The sequence below is a fragment of the Simochromis diagramma genome, unplaced genomic scaffold (genome assembly GCF_900408965.1).
Source record: "Simochromis diagramma unplaced genomic scaffold, fSimDia1.1 OVJJ01000603.1, whole genome shotgun sequence".
In the NCBI taxonomy this organism is placed as follows: Eukaryota; Metazoa; Chordata; class Actinopteri; order Cichliformes; family Cichlidae; genus Simochromis; species Simochromis diagramma.
In genome coordinates this window covers 997,454-1,005,578 of record NW_024387414.1, presented here as the reverse complement: position 1 = coordinate 1,005,578, position 8,125 = coordinate 997,454, and positions in this window count along the sequence as shown.

Genomic DNA, 8,125 nt, shown 5'->3' with positions numbered 1-8,125 from the left:
GAAACCGCGAACGGTGCTGCCAGCTGCATGAGATAATTCGCGTCACCTCTGTCGTGCTGCAAACAGCTGGAGCGCAGGGAGAAAGAACCCGGAGCCCGGCGAGGCCGGGAGCCGGGTTTACCGGCAGCCATGTTGGTTTTAGACGGACTTCTGAGCAGCAAAGCAAGGATAATCGTTCCCGTGCAAACGCTCTGTTTGACACGTTCAATTAGAAAACAATCGGCGCTTTGAAGAGAGACCGTCCCCGCTGTTAGTGCACCTACGAAGCCCCGAAGCCGCCGGCCTTCCTCCCCCTCCTCCCCTTCCTGCTCCTGGCCTCTGAAGGGGGAGAGAGAGAGCCATCGATCAGCGAGCGCCCGCCCCGCCTCCTGTCTCCTGCCTCCTGCCTCGCATTGTTTTTATCTCATCTCGCAACCCTGTTGCCATGGCACTGAAGATGGCACTTCAACCCTTGTGCTTAATGATCTCTTGGATGATAGCCTACTCGTCAGACATTCATGCCCTGCTCTGTTGAAACGCTCGACAGAGAGGAATGAGCTGCGCTGGTGGAGGGAGGGCTGCTTATTTGAACATTTTATTCCGAGCCTAACTGGTAGCAAACACGGTGTTATGGGTTATTTACCAAATGAGCTGTCTTAAACAGCTCTTTGTGCGCCCTTCCTGGCCGGCTCAGATGGACGCAGACAGACAGAGAGCTGCGTTGCTTTTGTTTCCCGGCGTTACTTTGAAAGCTGTCCCTCTTTTCTGGCAGTTCGGAGCTGGCTGAGAGATTAGCGCTCATATAAATAGCTGTCACTGATTTGACTAAGAGAACACTTTGTGTCATTATGAAGGCAGAAAATCCTAATTGGGGAAATTGGAACACAAAAAAGAGCCGAGCGTTCAATTCATATCCGTAATCCGCCACGTTGCATGAAATCGAGGGTGTCACGTTACAATGCTCGATTTTAGTCATCGCTGCGATTGAGACAAAGGTGGCGCCTGGAGCCATCACGCGGTGCTGCTAAGTGTGGGAATGTGCCATTTTCCGATGGCGTGTTTGGCATCCCGTCTGCGCTGCTCTGTGAGGAAGGCCTGCAGAGGGAGGCGCAGGAAGCCGCTCTGAATCTGCCCAAGGAAACGCTCGCCGCCCCTCCCCCCGTTATTTAAATATGGATTCGTGCGTCGCGCTCAGTCAGACGCATTAGCGACTGCTTATTGATTGAGATTCCTGGAAAAGAGAAGATCTGCTGCTCGGCTCTTTGAGCACAGTCGACCTGTTACTCGTCCGTCTGCGTGGCGAGGTGGCCCCCTGCGTGCTTCACCTGGTTATGCTCCCATCTTGACAGGTGTATTTTGACCCAAACCTACCCAGGTAGGCTTTAGTAGCTGAGGAGAAGCAGTGAGAGCAGAGCACATCCTACCTGCCACCGGTGGTGATGTTTAGGCACTAGAACTGCTGGGGCAGGTTTGGGAGCAGGTCGATCTAACAGCAGCCGGCCCGTCCACGTGAGTCCGGAGATCAGTTAAGAACACGAGATGATCTGGGTAAAACCTTCATACCTTGAGTATGACGCTCTCAGGCCTCTGCTGCTTTTATTGTGACAGCGACCCAAACCAAAGCTGAAATGTTTTCCTCCTGGTGTGACTCTGCATGTGTACGCAATATCTGCATCACCTTCCTGCCCCTCTAAACTCTCAGATTAAATGATTTAAGGACATGTTGATGGATGAGTTAAACTCTGATGGAAGAGTGCGGTGACTTCTCTAAAGTTCGGCGAGAGCAGAAGTCAAAAATAGTGGCGTTTAGTTAAACGTGTTTAGTCTTCTGAACGCAGACAGGCGGTGATATGAAGCGACTTCATCCTCTCCTCCCTCACAATGAAAAACACACTCCTCTTTTTATCTGCTTTTATCTCCTATTGTGGCAGAGAGCTTTAACGAATCAGCATCTTTATCTCTCCCCTCCTCCCATAATGCAATAGGGCGAATGCTTCCTGCGTGTCATAAATATGGTATTGAAAGGTCCAATTGAATTAAACTAAAAGATCTGGGAAGAAACTGGGAAGTACTCTCACTTTCCCCCTTCTCATTTTTGACGGCGGGAATTTCTGTAAATTGACACTGAAATGGTCTGTCTCGCCTTCCTCGCCCCCTCCTCCTCCTCTCGCAGCTCCTCCCGCCCCCTCGGCGCTGTTGGATAACGCGTATATTAAGAGGCTCTGGGCGAAGCGTGCCGAAATGGGCCGAAATGGGAATACAGTAAATGAGATGCCCATTGTCTGGCAGATAACATTTCTCCTCATCATAGTGCCTCGCTGATTTTTCTCCACATCTGACGCCTGATTGGTGGATAGACACCTCAGATTACCTGACCTTGGCTTTCCTGTGTCACACACACACACACGTGTGCGCGCAGTGCATAAAATCTGAATTTCAACCAAGTGTTGGCGCTCCCCCCTAACGTGGAGAGGAATGCTTGGATGGATGAAGGCCTCAGACTTGCAGGTGATAACGGTCATCTTCGCTGCTTCACGCCCTGGTTCCAGCTGGAGGTCATCGCTCACTGAAGCCAACAGAATCACGTCATCTGCAAAAAGCAGAGTGGAGAACCACTGAACAGGAGAGCCTCCGCCGCTTGATGCGTAGAAATTCTGACCATATTGAACAGCAGTGGTGAGAAAGGGCGGGCCTGACCGAGCCTAACTTACGTCCTTCAGCACCGCCGGAGGGGTCAGCAGTGATTACTCGTCTGTTATCTAACTACAGTCCTCCCAAAAAGTCGATTGCGTTCACCTGGGCGTGGCGTTTCCAGTGGGAGAAACGTTTCGTCACTGAATCCAAGAGACTCAGACTCAAACGCTACGTCCAGATGCACGGGACCGACTTTTTGGGATTTACTTACCTGGATGATTGAGCGTGCGTGGAGACATTGTAACTACACTCCTGTTTGCATTTATTAATAATTTGGTTATAACAGCCTTCACTTCAAAATGTATGAAACGTGACGCACTGGCGGTTTCACCTCATTTCTTTGGGGTCAAAATGACTCCAGGTAAAAGTTTCCAATTTTAGGGAACGTCATTAACCATGAGACGACGCGGGTTTTTACACAATTTAGAAATGTTTCAGTTTCCATGCAGTCCAAGCTGGTGCTGCGGTTGTACCCCATCCTCCCTGACAGGATCCCCTGAGGAGTGTGCTCAAACACCCTCTCCAAGATCTCTTATCCTTGAGAGGATAAAGATCCGATCCAGTCCGAGGTTCGACTACCGGGACTCTCCGCTCTGCTGGCGATCTTATTAAAAACAGGAACCACTTTTCCAGTCTGCCAATCCCAAATCCGTATCTGTTTTCTCACAATCTTGTAGAGGCAGGTCAACATCCCCACAACCACCCGAGCACCCTCCCACTGCCTCGGTGAACACACCCATCCAGTCTAAAACAAGGTGAGAATATAAAACTACAATAAGTGTGTGGAAAAGCTCAGTGCAGCTGTGTGAGCGGGACAGAAGGAGCTGGCTGCGCAGACGAGCTGAGGTAAACCGTTCAGAGCTCCGAACGGAAACTCGGAAATGAATTCAAACATGTTTAAAAAGATCATTTTCATACTAATTTCTCACACATGTGGCCGTTGCTGCTTTCCAGCACGCTCTGTAAATGTGGCGAGCGCGTGGGATGTTAGGCAGCCGAGGAAGAAACAGGAATTTCCGGCTGATACCTGTGAAATGTAGGTTAGATGTTTCATGGAACTTGCATCAGTGTTTAGTGATTGTCGTTTCTGCGGCAGCGCGGCATTGTGGGGATTCTCTTCCTTCGAGTGGCAACTGTCAGGGAATATTTTGGTGTGTGTGAAAAAAAGGGAGATGCCTTGAATACACATGCTATTAATAATTAACTCTGTGCTTTATTCCCCTTTGAAAGTTATTATGCAGAATTAATATTTCATACGGGTACAGGCCCTACATGACAACTGTGCTAAGACAAAGGATAGTAAAGGCGCAAAGTTTGACAAGTCTGTCTGGGCTTGCTCTAAAATTATTGGCCTTCATCTTATATTTAGCATTCAAGAGATGCCATGAGATGAATCTCTATTTTTGTTCCCTCTCCTATTCACCAATTCTTCTTTCCCACCCCTATGTGCTCCATTTTGAATGAACACTCGCAGCGCAGGCCTCCTCTTTGGAGATGGGGACTGTCATTAGCCCTTCAGGCTCTTGTGATCCACATCGGTCCTTAACACTTGGACCCTGCAGCCACTTGGAGATCTCCGGAGAGGTGGCAGCGCTCCACCTTTCCTCCGTGATGCTTCGGGGACGTGTCATCGAAGTGCGTCTGATGGCATCTCTCGCACTGATGCCTTTTTCGTTCTTTACAGCTTTTTGTCATCTTTGCATTTAAGTGCGAGGCAGAGGGAGGATGTATGCCGTCAGTCGCTTCCTGGATCGTCAGGGCTTCGAGTTGATGTCGAGCTCACGGCACGCAGCGAATCTAGTCTCATTTAAGCAGTGAATTCGATATAAAAGTGTGCCGTGTTGGTAGCGTGTGGGATTTGACCCATAGTGTCGTAACCCTGTAAGAGTCACGTGACTATTGTTGCCAAATCTTTTAACCAGGAAGATAAGAAAGCTTCAAAGTCCAGAAATGATCACGTTATCATAATAAGCTAGAAACATCCTAAAATAACAGTGGAAAATAATCAAACACGCGAGCAGCAGCTGTGGTGTTTCAGGCCGACTGAAGCTCAACGTGTGGTCACACCAGAGCTTTCATATTACACCAGGTAATACGTTTTACTCTTAGATGCAAGTCACAGAGAAAGGATAGAAGCCCCGCCCATCTGCAGCCAGGAGACAGCTGGCCTGCAAGGGGGAGGAGCTAAAACGGCCCAGGATCAGGTACAGAAGGATCATTATGATCTTTGAATCATGCAGAGCCGCCCTGTGACAGATCTGATTCGCTTTTAAGGGAAAAGCTGTGAGTTTTCTGGGACGTTGTTAATCATGAGACCCGCAGTCGTGCTTTCTGCTGCAGCGCTCTGACCTGTAGCTCACACAGCGGGCCGCAAACATCGCATCTCCCTCTTTAAATTTCAAACATCCCTCTGTCTCCGCACGCCCCCTCCCCCCTCGTCTCCCTCCTCCCCTCTCGTCTGACTCTCTTGTCTCATGATATGCCACAGAGAGACACAATTATCCACTTCATTTGAGTCGTGGTGCTAATGGCGGCCTCTTGGGGAGTTGGGTGATAGGTAGCAGTAATTGTAAATGGTGTAATGAGTGTGGAACGGCCACAATGTAGCGCTCCGCCATTACAGGTGACCCCCTCCTGCCCACCTCGCCGACGTCGCACCGACAACAAGTGAGCCCCCCTCCCCCCGCGGTCCTCCCACCTCTCCTTCAGGGTTCAGCAGAGACAGAGGAAACATTAGCCTCACAGACCATTACTCCCAAGTGGTTTGGCTGCTGCTCCTTCTCGCCTCGTTGTGCGGGCGGCCCCCTCACCTCCCCTTTCACTTCTCACATAATCGGACTTTTTTTTGGTTTTTGTTCTAACTTTTGAATTTTTGCTGATGGATGAAATTAACCCCGTCCCTCCTGGATTCATTTTGACATTCTCCGCATGTTTAGACTTGAATTTCGTGGATGTGGATGGAGAGAGCACATCTGGAAGGGAAACCCTTCCTGCTCTGTGGATGTTTGAATGAGTCTGCACGCGGGTGACCAGGTGTCTCTTAATGCGAACCACTTTCAGTCCTTGAAAGAATCACAATCATCTTTGTTTTTGCATCCAATAAAATAATGTGGTTTTTTAAATAGGCAGTATATAACTTACACAAGTCTGTGAGACTCGTTGGCCTAAAACGAGCTGTGCTGATCTACAGCTCATCCCAGACCAAATCAATCAAACCTGAATCCCACCTGACATCCTCACAATCAGCTCATAAAACATTTTTACAGCATTTTTGATCCACATAAGTGCCGCACATGCTCATATTACCCAGCTCATATTAGCATGTGCAATAGTTAGCGACTCAGAACAGGTGGAAACAGGTGAAAGGTCTCCTTTCTATCTATATTTGATCCCAGAACCATCTTCTAGCTGTAATTTTGTCCAGATTTAACCACCAGTAACTTTGCATGTCTTTGTTAAATACTCGTTTTAGAAATTAAAGTTTAAAGGAACTGATTCTGAGAGCTCATTCTTCTCAGAATGAAACTTTAACTGTGGTTTGTGCACAGAAGACTTGGTCTGGGTGTAGAGTCCATGTGTGACCAGTCAGAGTGCCCATGCTGGCCCTGTCTACCACCAAAAAACCAACAATGTGAGCATGAACTGGACCACGGACCATGGAAGGAGGTGGGCTTGTCTCACGTGGATGGCCAGGTGTGTGCATCGCTTACCTGGAGAATACCTGACACCAGGAAGAAGGCGAGCCGGAGGGGGCAGTGTGATGGTCTGGGGGATGTTCTGCTGGGAAACCTTGCATGCATTTACATGTGACTCTGACACGTCCCACTGACGTCAGCACTATTGCAGACCGTGTGCACCCTTTCATGGAAACGGCGCCCCCTGATGGCTGTGGTCTCTTTCAGCAGGATGATGAACTGAAACGGAAACGGTTCAGGAGCAGTTTGAGGAGCACAACAACCAGTTTGAGATGTTGACTTGGCCTCCAGAGTCCCCAGATCTCGGTCCAGTGGAGCATCTGTGGGATGTTCTGGACACAGTCTGATCCACGGAGGCCCACCTCACAGCTTACAGGACTGATGGGACCTGCTGCTGACACGTTGGTGCAGATACCACAGCACGCCTGCAGGGGTCGAGCGGAGGCCACGCCTCGACGGGTCAGGGGGGCCGACGCAGTATTAGGCAGGTGGTCATAATGTTATAATAATAATAATAATAATGGATTGGATTTATATAGCGCTTTTCAAGGCACCCAAAGCGCTTTACAATACCACTATTCATTCACTCTCACATTCATACACTGGTGGAGGCAGCTACAGTTGTAGCCACAGCTGCCCTGGGGCAGACTGACAGAAGCGAGGCTGCCATATCGCGCCATCGGCCCCTCTGGCCAACACTGTCTGGTAAAAGTTTATATCTGTATGAATGTTTTTGGCTGTAACCATGTATTTTGAGAATTGTTACTCCCCAGCCACAGCCTGATCCTTCCCTCCCTCCATACTGAATCTCAGTTTAACTGTCTGTAACCTGTTGCAGTTCCACCACTAACAGATAGGGGGCAGCGCAGGCGATAAACGAGCAAACGCATCTTTAAACGAGCAGCTTTGATGTTGCTTAGAGAAGGAAGAGGAGTGGCTCCTCTCCACTGGGTGATGACATCACAGCACCTGTGAGGAGACAGGTGAGCGAACTCGCCGACGCTCCCCAATTATCACAAGTGACACCGTGTCAGCAAATTAGATCGTTGCTCAACGACGCCTGGAGTGTCGGTGAGCAGCGGGAGGCCCGGCAGACCTCCGGCAGCATCCATCTGACACACACACACACACACCTTCCCTGCTATTACTTTTATGTCTCTCACGCACATGAACACACACTCATGGACATTACCTGCCTCTCAGCCCAATTTACCTTCATGTGATTTATGACTTATTGCCGTCATTAATCAGCACACATGTGGCTCTGCTGGCTGTCTGAAATATTACACAACTTGTGCGAGGCCTTTAAATGTCTGATGTGAAGCAGCTCGACTCGTTTGGTGCTGCAGACAATTAAAGAATAAAGAAAACACACCCAGCTCGCTGCATGATGGAAAAGCTGTGCTCACTGGAGATGCTGAGAGCGTGCTCACGGCTCCTTAAACTAAGTCCAAATGAGTTTTATATGAATAAAAGCAGCTCTGTGTTTGTGTGCCGCAGATTTGTCACACTGACGGTTGGTGAAATTATGGAGAAACAGTTTGGTCAATTCTTGAAGCAGTGGATCGATTGATTTGATCTCTTAAGTTACTGAACTCTGACCTATGAATCATTCAAGCAGAAAAAGGCTCTTCACCTGTGGCTGTGTTGTGTCTGCAGATAAGAGGCAGCTGAGCACAGAGCTAGTTTTAAATTCATCTGTTTCCCAGCAGCAGTCGCACAAACACATCGTTTGTTCCCATTTCTTTAGTCGAATC